This window comes from Lissotriton vulgaris, chromosome 10 (assembly GCF_964263255.1).
Source record: "Lissotriton vulgaris chromosome 10, aLisVul1.2, whole genome shotgun sequence".
Lineage (NCBI taxonomy): Eukaryota > Metazoa > Chordata > Amphibia > Caudata > Salamandridae > Lissotriton > Lissotriton vulgaris.
Genome location: NC_141698.1, coordinates 745,700,475 through 745,713,136, shown reverse-complemented (window position 1 = coordinate 745,713,136; position 12,662 = coordinate 745,700,475).

Below are 12,662 nucleotides of genomic sequence, written 5' to 3'. Positions count from 1 at the left end.
CTTTCGAGATCGTTCCCCAGGAGGCAGTCCACGGGGGCATCGTCTCGGACGGTCACTTTCAGCATGCCTGACACCCCCCCCCCCACTCGAAGGGGACGCGGGCCATCTGGCACAGGCTTTCGGAGTTGTCCGCAGACCGCACTGGACAAAGTACATTAGGTAGGATTTGATCAGGGGTCACCAGATAGCAGCGGACGGCGGTCACACTGGACCCAGTTTCACGGAGGGCTTCCGCCCGGTGTCCTTTGGTGGTGACCCACTGGCTGTATTTTTGCGTGTTGGCGGGGATGGGGGCCCGCGGGATCATGTCCCTTTCCCCTAGATAAACCAGGGACATGGCGGCAGGTTCCCACTCGGGCTGGTATTGTTTGTGTTCTTCTTGGGCTTTGTCGCCCTGCTCCTCGCCTAGGGCGACGGCGGTGATCTGGCGGTTCACTGGACTCTGGTTCCTCAGGCAGTTCGGATCATTGGCGTAGTGGCCGGGCCGCTGGCATTTGTGGCAGACGACGTTGGAGCGGAATCCTGGTCGCGTCGGAGGGCTTCCTCTTCCGGCCGGGGGCGGGGTGTTGCTAGTGGGGGGCACTGTGACGGAGTCCCGGCCCCAACCCTGGCCTCCTCTTCCCCCCGTGGCCGGTGAGGCCCTTGGGAGGCTCTGTTCTGTTCGCCTGGCCAGCTCCGAGGGACCCGTGTGCTCTCCCATCGATCCGCTTCGATGGCGAGTTTCCGGGGTTCGGTCAGCTTGCTATCGAGGAGGTGCTGCCTTAGTTCTACGAAACAATTATTGGAGAGGTGCTCCCACATAATAAGGTCGAATAACTGCTCGTAGGTGGTGACCTGGCTGCCCTTGATCCAGCCCTCGAAGGCTCGGCTAAAAAAGTTCACGTACTCCACCCTGGTGGTACCGGGTATTCTCTTACAGTCTCGAAATCGCTGCCGGTACATTTCGGGCGTGAGCCCATAGCGAGCGACAAGGGCGGCCTTCATGTGTTCGTAGGATGTCATCTCGTGGTCGGGGAGCTGTAGCAGGGCATCTCTTCCTTCGTTGACGAATCTTCCCCATAACCCGGCTCCCCAGTCTTTTCGGGGGATCCGGTGGGAGATCATTGCTTCCTCGTAGGCCTTAAACCATTGCTGGATATCATCGTTCCTGTAGTATTCTCGGACGACGTCCTTGGGAATGTGGACCTTGGGGTCTGTAGGGGGAGCGGAGCTCTGGTTCTCGGGGACGCCGAGGTCTTTGTTTTGTCGTTGAATTTCTAGCTCTTTCAAATTGCGCTCATGCTCGTACGCTAGTCTCTTTTTTTCCAGCTCCCTCTGGCTCTTTTTCTCTTCTCGCTCTTCCCGGAGCCGCAAGTGTTCGAGGGTTATCTTTTGTTCTGCCAGTTTCAATTCTCCATCGAAGCGAAGTCGATCCAGCTCTAACTCATGGAGTCGGCTTTTCTCCCGTTCTTGGGCCTCCTCGGACGAGAGGCCCGCTCTTCGTTCTTCTACGGGGGTGGTAAGCGTTTCTGTGGCCGCAATGTTTTCACTTTGGGGTGGGGACGTTTCTGTCTCCACCCAAGATTCCAAGGCGTGCTTGAGGTCATCTTTGGTGCTCAGTCCCGTGGTAGCGATGCCCAAATCTAAGCAGAATTGCTTTAGTTCTTTGTGGCTGTATTCTTCCAGCCGTTCTATCTGAAATTTTGCGGTTGTTCCACTCTCCTTTGTTGTCATTGCTGCTGTGTGTCGTGGGGTGAGTTACTCTCTGTACGATTATGCGTCGGTTCGGATCGCGCCGCTGGCCACCAATGTTAGACGGGGACCCGGAGGGGGTCGGCCGAGCAAGGGGGAGAGGTCTCCTGGCGAGGGCCCTCTCCTTCAATCGTACGGCCGAGCAACTTCCCCCCCACAGATAGACACCACACAAAGATAAGGTCTGCACACTTTTATATATATTCTTAGGTAAGGTAGCTGACGATACAGCAGGACCAGGATACGAGGATCCCGTCAATTCTAGTCTCTTTGGGGAAGAGGGTAGCGGGACAGTCTCAGTACCGGACAGGTACGGGGATAGCGGGTGTGGAGCTCACAATCCTCGAGCTGGTGTGTTCGCAAGTAGGGGCCGCGGCAGCGCTAGCAGGCCTTCACAGTGGTTCACGAAAGGATGAGCCGCGGCAGCGCCAGCAGGCCTTCAAGAGCGTTCACGAAGAGGAGCCGCTGCAGCGCCAGCAGGCCTTCAAGATGGTTCACGAAAGGATGAGCCGCGGCAGCGCCAGCAGGCCTTCAAGATGGTTCACGAAAGGATGAGCCGCAGCAGCGCCAGCAGGCCTTCAAGATGGTTTACAATGAGGATGACCCGTGGCAGCGCCAGCAGGCCTTCAGAGCGGTCACGAAGAGGAGCCGCGGCAGCGCCAGCAGGCCTCCAAGGATGAGTTTGTCTCGGTGTCTCTCGACTCCAGGATACAACTGCCTTCCTGCTCTGGAGTTGCCCCAGTTATAGGTCTGGCACCCTTTGATGTCCGGACCCTCGCACTTGGAGGTCGGGAGGTCCGGGATGAGGGAGTCCAGACACCCAGCAGGGGAGTGGAGCCAGCGCCCAGGGAGGCTGGGGGCGATCGAAACCTGGCGGAGGGGAGCCTTCTCCCATTGACCCGCCAAGTGGTCTCTTCACCCCCTGGGGGGATGGTGGTGCCTCGATGTCGGGGCTCGGCTAGGCCTGGGGCTGAGGTCGACACGAGGCCACGAGGCCTGGTCGTAGAGGGTCCAAGATGGTGGCTGGGCCGGGGACGGAGGTTCGGGAGGGGACCCATGCCAGCCGAGAATGTTGCGATCCTGAGCCAATGTTCTGCCGGGGAAAAGCTGGGTGTTGACCCGGCGGCCTGTAGGTAGTGTTCTTGTCCGGGGAGCAGGGGTAGCAGGGGTCCGCGACCCGCCATGCGGGGAGGGGTCGGGCATGCCCCGAGGCCTGTACAACATGCGGATACTGACAAATTGCGCTCCCAGAGGGAGCCAAGGAGCGGTCCGCCTTCTCCACCCCGGACGGGCATTATCACTTTCGCGTGATGCCCTTCAGGATGAAAGTGTTCACCGCCGCATATCTGGACGATATCGCGGTTTTCAGTTCTGAATGGAACGAGCACCTCCAGCACCTCCGGAGAGTGTTGATGGCCCTGCACCAGGCAGGCCTCACAGTGAAAGCCAGCAAATGCCAAATCGGGCAAGGATCTGTGGTCTACCTGGGGCACCAGGTCGGAAGTGGGCATGTCGCCCCCCTGCAGCCTGAGATTGATGCCATCCAAGCCTGGGAACCACCCACCACTCAAACGGAGGTCCGAGCCTTCCTGGGCCTCACCGGTTACTACCGGAGGTTCATCTGAGGGTACGGCAGCCTTGTAGGTCCCCTCACGGAGCTAACGTCCAAAAAGCAGCCCCAGAAAATGCAGTGGACCCCTGCCTACCAAGAGGCATTCAACGCCCTCAAAAGAGCTGTTGGACAGGCCCCATGAAGGGCCGCTCTCCCCCGGCCCAACCAGGCCCGAGTCCGGGCCCGCAAGCACCACACACCACCATTGCACGTCCTCTGTCCCCTCAGGGACCCCTGCCCTCGAGCATGTCAACCTCGTGGGTCCGATCCACTGCCGGCCCTCGCGCCCATCCTGGGGCGCCATCTGGGACACTCCACCACGAGGCCGCCTGGCCCCCGATCGACCCCAACCCTGGGCCTGGCCAGGCCTCAGACATCCCGGCACCACCATCCACCAGGAGGTGAGCGGGCTACTTGGCAAGTCAATGGGAGAAAGAGGTGTCGATGGCTCTCCCCCGCCAAGTGCCGCTCGCCCATCGCCTCCCCGGGCGCCGGCTCCACCCCCCTGCTGGGTGTCTGGACTCACTCATCCCGGACCTCCCGACCTCCAAGTGCGAGAGTCCGGACATCAAAGCACACCAGCCCTATAACTGGGGCAGCTCCAGAGCAGGAAGGCAGTTGTATCTTGGAGTCAAGAGACGTAAAGAGGAACTCATCCTTGACGGACTACTGGCGCTGCCGTAGCTCTGTCTTGTGCACCATCGTCCTGCCTGTTGGCGCTGCCACAGCCTTCGCAACCTTCATATCCTTCATCGTCGTCGGGACCTGCTGGCGTGGCCGCGGACCGTTGTAACCGTCATCTTCACCGGGACCTGCAGGCTCCGCCGCGGACCGTCGTTTTTCCTTCGTCCATCTCGGGACCTGCTGGCTCCGCCGCGGCCCGATCATCTAGAACGCCGAGCTCGAGGATTGAGAGCTATTTTCCACTCATTGGTAACAAAGACTGTCCCGCTACCCCTTTCCTAAGCCAGAGACTAGAACCGAGGGGACCCCTGAGTCCAGACCTCCTTGTATCACATCATCGTAACCTAAGAATTGCATATAAAGTCTCGTTAATCTTCAACCTTGTGTGGTGTCCGTCTGTGGGGGGGAAGTTACTTGTCTGTACAGTCGTTGGAGACGGCTCTCCCTGGAGACCTCTCCCCGTAGTCTCGGCCGACCCTCCCGGTCCGTCTAACATTGGTGGCCAGCGGCGCGATCCGAATCACCGCATAACGTACAGAGAGTAGCTCACCCCACGACGAAATCACAATGACAACCAAAGAAAGCGGATCAACCGAGAAGTTCCAAATGGAGAAACTGGAGGAGTACAGCCATCGTGAACTAAAACAATTCTGCATCGAACTGGGTATCGCTACCACCGGACTAAGCACCAAAGACGATTTTAAGCATGCCCTAGAATCTTGGGCAGAGACCGGGGCTGCCGGAACCCCCGATCAAAGCACCGCAGAAAAAACCACCACGGCCCCTGAAGGGCAAAGAACGGGTCTCTCGCAAGACGAGATCCAGGAAAGAGAAAGAACCCGACTACACGAGCTAGAAATGGCCCGACTCAAGATGGACGTCGAACTCAAGTTGGCCGAACAAAAAATCAACTTAGAGCACCTGCGTCTCCGAGAAGAAAGAGAGGAGAAACAGAGGCAAAGGGAGCTCGAGGAAAAGAAACTGGCGTACGAACACGAACGGAACCTAGCCGAGATCAACCTGCGCAAGCAGAATAAAGAAGTAGGGGTGCCCGAGCGACCCCACACCTCAGGGGCCACAGACAAAAAGGTACACATCCCCAAGGATGTTGTCCGAGAATATTTCCGAGAGGACGACATCCAGCAATGGTTTAAGGCCTATGAAATCGCTATGACTGCACACCGGATCGATAGAAGCGATTGGGGAGCCGGTCTATGGGGGAGATTCCTCAATGAGGGCCGCGATACCCTGCTACAGCTCCCGGACCACCAGATGACCTCCTATGACCATATGAAAGCGGCACTCCTCACCCGCTATGGCCTCACACCCGAGATGTACCGTCAGAGGTTCCGAGACTGCACCCGCATCCCGGGTACAACTTGGGTGGACTATGTAACGTACTTTAGCCGAGCTTTCGAGGGCTGGATCAGAGGAAACAACGTCACGACCTACGAACAACTGTTCAATCTGATGGTATGGGAGCATCTGTCGAACAATTGCTTCATTGAGCTCCGCCAGCACCTCCTCGACAGTAAGTTAACGGATCCCCGGCAGCTCGCGGCCGAAGCTGACCGGTGGGAGATCACCAGAGTGGGCCGGAATGGGTCCTACGAACAGAACCGGAACAACAATGGTCAGCACCGACCAAGAGGAGGAGGAGGGGGCCAAGGACGAGGAAGAGACAACGCTCCGGTCGCCCCCGCTACCAGCACCACCCCCCCGGCCAACCGGGGCGGCACCCCGGCGCGACCGGGGTACAGAGCCAATGTCACGTGTCACCGATGCCAACGAGTAGGCCACTATGCAAACGACCCAAACTGCCCGCAGTACCAGAGCCCAAGACCCCGCCAAGTGGCCGCTGCGGCCCTAGGGGAAGAACAGATCTCCGAGGAGCAGGAAGAATACGAACAAGAGCATCAAGAGTGGGAGCCAGCCGCCATGGCTCTAGCATGCTTAGGGGGGAAAGACATGGTCCCGCGGGTCCCCCTACCCGCTAACACCCAGAAGTACAGCCAATGGGTGAGCATCAATGGACGCCGGGCCGAAGCCCTTCGTGACACCGGAGCCAGTGTAACAGCCGTCCGCTGTCACCTGGTGACCCCAGAACAGTATCTACCGAACATTCTCTGCCCTGTACGATCAGCCGATAACTCGGAAAGTCTGTGTCGGATGGCCTGCGTCCCTTTTGAATGGGGAGGGGTCTCCGGCATGTTGAAAGTAACGGTCCGAGACGATGCCCCCGTAGACTGCCTCCTTGGAAATGACCTTGAAAGCTCTCCGTGGGCAGCCGTGGAGCGAAAAGAACACCTAGGGATGTTAGGCGTCCCGGACTGGGCGTGCGTCACCACCCGGTCCATGGCCACCCGTGCCAACCACCGCCCAGAAGAACCCGCATGGCCGGCGCCACCGCCTCCGGTCGCCCCAGCCGAAACCACCGACCATGATATTCCCCCCGAACCAGCTCAACCTTCCGACCTCGCTAACCTCGACCAGTGGCCTCAAGAGGGGGGGCCCACACAAGAACAATTTCGCCAAGAACAGAAGACCTGTCCCTCCCTCGAGGGACTCCGCCAGCAAGCGCTCGCCCAAAGCGCAGGGGATACCTCCGGAACTCTTTGGGTCTACTGGGACAATGATCTGCTGTACAGCGAGCAAAGAATCGCCGAGCTGGGGGCCAACCGAGTATTAGTGGTACCCCTCCGTTTTAGAGACTTTCTGCTAAACCTGGCCCACGATGTCCCCCTAGCAGGACACCTGGGACAAGATAAAACCTACAGTCGCCTAGTGACCCACTTCTTCTGGCCCAAAATGAGGAACGATGTGCACCAGCATTGCCGATCTTGCCCCACGTGCCAAGCCAGTGGGAAGAGCGGCCGCAAACTAAAGGCCCCCCTGCAACCTTTTCCTGTGGTCACTACCCCATTTGAGAGGGTCGGAATAGACATTGTGGGGCCCCTGGACCCGCGCACAAAACAAGGCCATCGATTCATCTTGGTGCTAGTGGACCACGCCACCCGCTACCCTGAGGCTGTTCCTCTGCGGACTGTGACAGCCCCGGTAGTCGGCCGGGCTCTGATGGGGATCTTCTCCCGTGTGGGCTTCCCCCGAGAAGTCGTCAGCGACAGAGGCACGAACTTTATTTCTAAATACATGAAATCTCTCTGGCAACAGTGCGGGGTCACCTACCGATTCACGACCCCCTATCACCCTCAAGGGAACGGACTTGTTGAGCGGTTCAACCGCACGCTAAAGGGGATGATCGGGGGGTTGGAAGAGCCCCTCCGTCGCCAGTGGGATGTGCTGCTGCCGTGTCTCCTCTTCGCCTACCGAGAGGTCCCTCAGAAATCCCTGGGCTTCAGCCCATTTGAACTGCTATATGGACACCCAGTGCGGGGGCCGCTCAGCCTAGTCAAAGAAGGCTGGGAGATGCCTCCGTTAAAGAACCCTCCAGATGTCTTCCGGTACCTCCTAACCCTCCGCAACCAGACCCGGCGGTTCAGGGAACTGGCAAAAGCCAACCTAGAGGCCAGTCAAGAGGACATGAAAAAATGGTATGACCAGAATGCCTCATCCATTGAATTCGAACCTGGCCAACAGGTATGGGTGATGTCCCCCACTGAGCCATGCGCCCTGCAAGACAAATGGACGGGGCCCTTCAAAGTAGTCGAGCGCAAGGGCCCTGCCACCTATCTCATCGACATGGAATCCTCCCGGAACCCTCTCCGGGTCCTCCACGCTAACAGACTAAAGCCCCACTTTGTGCGAACAGAGCTCAGCCTCCTGATGGCCACAGACAATGGGATTGAAGAAGACTCCGAGCCTCTCCCTGACCTCCTACGGACTCAGGAACAAGACGGCTCCGTGGATGGGGTCCGACTCTCGGAGGCCCTCACCAGAGAACAACGCCAGGAGTGTCAAGCCCTCCTATCACAGTTCGCCAGCCTGTTCTCCCTCACCCCCGGTGTCACTCCCTGGTGTGTGCACGATGTGGACACGGGGGACAGCCCCCCTATCCGCCACCGGGCCTACCGCGTGCCAGATCGGGTACGGGCCTGCATCCAGGAAGAGGTGGCCAAGATGCTCACACTCGGGGTCATCGAGCCCTCAGACAGTCCCTGGGCCAGCCCTGTAGTACTGGTCCCCAAAGCAGCTGCACCCGGCACCACACCAGAACTCCGGTTCTGCGTCGACTACCGGGGCTTGAATGCGGTCACCAGAACAGATGCACACCCCATACCCCGGGCAGATGAACTAATCGACCGCATGGGAGCTGCCCGCTATCTCAGTATCTTCGATCTGACGGCGGGCTACTGGCAAATCGGCCTCACACCCCGGGCGCAGGAACGTTCGGCCTTTTCCACCCCCGATGGCCATTACCATTTCACCGTCATGCCCTTCGGCATGAAGAATGCCCCGGCAACATTCCAACGGCTCGTCAATCAGGTCCTGGCGGGGCTCGAAGGATTCAGCGCCGCCTACCTAGACGACATCGCTGTATACAGCCACCATTGGCCCGAGCACCTCCACCACCTCCGAGCAGTGCTGCAAGCCCTTCAGCGAGCTGGCCTCACGATCAAGGCCAGCAAGTGTCAAATTGGGCAAGGGTCTGTACCCTACCTCGGGCACCAGGTGGGAAGCGGCCTGGTGGCCCCTCTGCAGCTAAAAATTGCCGCCATCCAGTCTTGGCAGCCCCCCATCACTCAGACCGAGGTACGAGCCTTCCTGGGCCTCACAGGATATTATCGAAGGTTCGTGAAGGACTATGGTACCATAGTAGGGCCCCTCACAGAACTCACGTCAAAAAACCAGCCCAAGAACGTCAACTGGACCCCAGAGTGCCAAGCTGCATTTGAACAACTAAAAGCCGCCATGTGTTCTGCCCCTGTGCTCCAGGCCCCCGACTACAGCCGGGAGTTCGTTGTCCAGACGGATGCCTCCGACCATGGCATTGGGGCAGTCCTGTCCCAGGTAAACACCGAAGGCCTTGATCAACCGGTGGCCTTTATCAGCCGGCGACTCCTACCACGGGAACAACGCTGGAGCACCATAGAGAGGGAGGCCTTCGCTGTGGTATGGGCCCTCAAGAAACTCCGGCCCTACCTTTTTGGCACCCACTTTCGGGTGCAGACTGACCACCGACCCCTGCAGTGGCTGATGCAGATGCGGGGGGAAAACCCGAAGTTACTACGCTGGTCCATCTCCCTGCAGGGTATGGACTTCACAGTTGAACACCGGCCTGGGCCAGATCACGCCAACGCGGATGGCCTGTCCCGCTTCTTCCGCCTCGACGAGGAGAGTCCCCAAGAGGATGGGTGACTCTCCCCGCCTTCAGCTGGGGGGGACGCATGTTGGACAGGCCCCATGAAGGGCCGCTCTCCCCCGGCCCAACCAGGCCCGAGTCCGGGCCCGCAAGCACCACACACCACCATTGCACGTCCTCTGTCCCCTCAGGGACCCCTGCCCTCGAGCATGTCAACCTCGTGGGTCCGATCCACTGCCGGCCCTCGCGCCCATCCTGGGGCGCCATCTGGGACACTCCACCACGAGGCCGCCTGGCCCCCGCTCGACCCCAACCCTGGGCCTGGCCAGGCCTCAGACATCCCGGCACCACCATCCACCAGGAGGTGAGCGGGCTACTTGGCAAGTCAATGGGAGAAAGAGGTGTCGATGGCTCTCCCCCGCCAAGTGCCGCTCGCCCATCGCCTCCCCGGGCGCCGGCTCCACCCCCCTGCTGGGTGTCTGGACTCACTCATCCCGGACCTCCCGACCTCCAAGTGCGAGAGTCCGGACATCAAAGCACACCAGCCCTATAACTGGGGCAGCTCCAGAGCAGGAAGGCAGTTGTATCTTGGAGTCGAGAGACGTAAAGAGGAACTCATCCTTGACGGACTACTGGCGCTGCCGTAGCTCTGTCTTGTGCACCATCGTCCTGCCTGTTGGCGCTGCCACAGCCTTCGCAACCTTCATATCCTTCATCGTCGTCGGGACCTGCTGGCGTGGCCGCGGACCGTTGTAACCGTCATCTTCACCGGGACCTGCAGGCTCCGCCGCGGACCGTCGTTTTTCCTTCGTCCATCTCGGGACCTGCTGGCTCCGCCGCGGCCCGATCATCTAGAACGCCGAGCTCGAGGATTGAGAGCTATTTTCCACTCATTGGTAACAAAGACTGTCCCGCTACCCCTTTCCTAAGCCAGAGACTAGAACCGAGGGGACCCCTGAGTCCAGACCTCCTTGTATCACATCATCGTAACCTAAGAATTGCATATAAAGTCTCGTTAACCTTCAACCTTGTGTGGTGTCCGTCTGTGGGGGGGAAGTTACTTGTCTGTACAGTCGTTGGAGACGGCTCTCCCTGGAGACCTCTCCCCGTAGTCTCGGCCGACCCTCCCGGTCCGTCTAACAAGAGCCATGTGTTCTGCCCCCATGCTACAAGCCCCTGACTACTCCAAGGAGTTTGTGGTACAGACGGATGCTTCGGAACACGACATTGGGGCCGTACTATCCCAACTGAATGAGGAAGGTCTAGACCAGCCCGTAGCCTTCATTAGCCGGAGGCTACTCCCCAGAGAGCAGAGGTGGAGCACCATCGAACGAGAAGCGTTCGCCGTAGTCTGGGCCCTCAAGAAGTTACGGCCCTACTTGTTCGGAACCCATTTCTGAGTCCAGACGGATCATCGACCATTGCGGTGGCTGATGCAGATGCCGGGCGAGAACCCCAAACTGCTGCGATGGTCGATCTCCCTCCAGGGGATGGATTTCACTGTAGAGCATCGCCCTGGTACCAACCACGCCAACGCTGACGGCCTCTCCAGGTTCTTCCGCCTCAGCGAAGAGAACCCCCAAGAGGATGGGTAGTTCTCCCCGACTTTCAGCTGGGGGGGACGCATGTTAGACCCGGCCTCGTGGCGTGGTCCTCCCTGACCCGGGGCAACACCCTTCAGAGTTACACCCCAACAGACCCCTGAGTCCCCAGGCCCAGCCAACCCTTCCCGCCAGCACGGCCTAGGCCGAGAGGCGCCACCCTGGCGGGAGGACAGAGCGCTCCCCTTGAGTGAGAGAGGGAGGAGCAGTATCCTTCACACCTCCGACCTCTCCTCGAGAAGTGAGTTTCGATCGCCCCTCTGGGCACCCGGAGGGCTGGCTCCACGCCTGCTGTGTGTCTGGGACTCCTCCCGAACCCGACCTGAATGGATCAAAGGGCTGGACCCTGACAGATCGCCTGTATCCCCCGGCTCAAGGATTGAGAGCTGTGCGTCGGATACGCAACGATATTGACACTGATCCTATAAGACTGTCCCGCTACCCCTACCCCGACCGAGACTCTTTGAGCTCTTGCTCTGCCTGTATTATCTGCTCCCTCTGATCATAAAGATCCCTTGAATCACGAGATAAAGAAACGTTCTCAAGAAGCTACAGTGTGGTGTCTCTTTGTCGTGTGGTGCTTGTGTGGTGTGTACGATCCTAGATTCGAGACTCTCCCCCTGAGAAGTCTCCCGCCAGTGCTCGTCTTCGTACCTAGGGAGGTGGGTCCCAGGGTGGTCAGGTACACTCCCTGCCCTCCGCTGAGGTCGCCTTCTAACACAGGATTAGGAGGGAGCCTTGGAGGCTCCAAGGAGACTGCGACGTAGAAGAGCCCCGAGGAGTGTGAGCTCTCCCGCTCCAGCCGCCGCGAGACCCGGTGAGTGGCTGCAAAGGAGAGGGGGGCGTTGGGGCACATTGCTGGTGCCCGCCCCTCCCCTCCAGTGCAGGGGCAATTCTATCGATTTTGAGCCTTTCAAGGCTCCATGATCCAGGCAGCATTTTGTATCAAGAGTCCCCAGAGGGGGGACTCCAACGTCGGGGGCCTTGTTGTTCAGAGCCTGCGAGGCTCGGGGCATTTTTTTATTTAGAGCCCACGAGAGGCTCAGGGCCCATTGGCTTATTTCGAGTCCCCAACGAGGGACTCCAATGACCTGGGACATTCTACTAAAGAGCCCACGAGAGGCTCAGGGGACACTTATTGATTTCGAGTCCCCAGAGGGGGGACTTCAACGTTGGGGCCACATTTGCTGGAGAGCCCACGAGAGGCTCCAGGTTACCTCGTTGTGTTGGGCCCCTTGTCCCTGTCTGAGCCCAAGGAGATCTACAGGTGCCCAGCACTTAGTGGGTAGTGGGAAGCTGCTTCGTTTAGGCCCCTGCATCTTTCTTTCCCTGCCTGCGCAGGCTGCCCTGACAATTGGGACACAGGGCGTTTCAGCCCCAGAGAGGCCAGTTGGCCTGGGGACAGGTTATGTATTTATGCCTTAGGTGATTTCTGCGCAATTGTTCTTTGCTGCACCTCTGAATGTGTTTTTAATGCATCATGTGCTTTTCCTTACACCGCTGAATGTATGTTTATGCATCATGTGTTTTCTTCCTTACACCTCTGGATGTTGTGATGCATCATGTGTAATGTGTTCATGCCTATACCCTCAAATGTATAGTGATACTTAGGTGGTTGTTCTTTCTAGTACAGGTGTTGCTAGTTGTTAGACCTGGCCTCGTGGCGTGGTCCTTCCTGACCCGTAGCAACACCCTTCCAAGCTTACACCACAACAGACCCCTGAGTCCCCCGACCTAGCCAACCCTTCCCTCCATGTTAGGCCTGACCATTCCC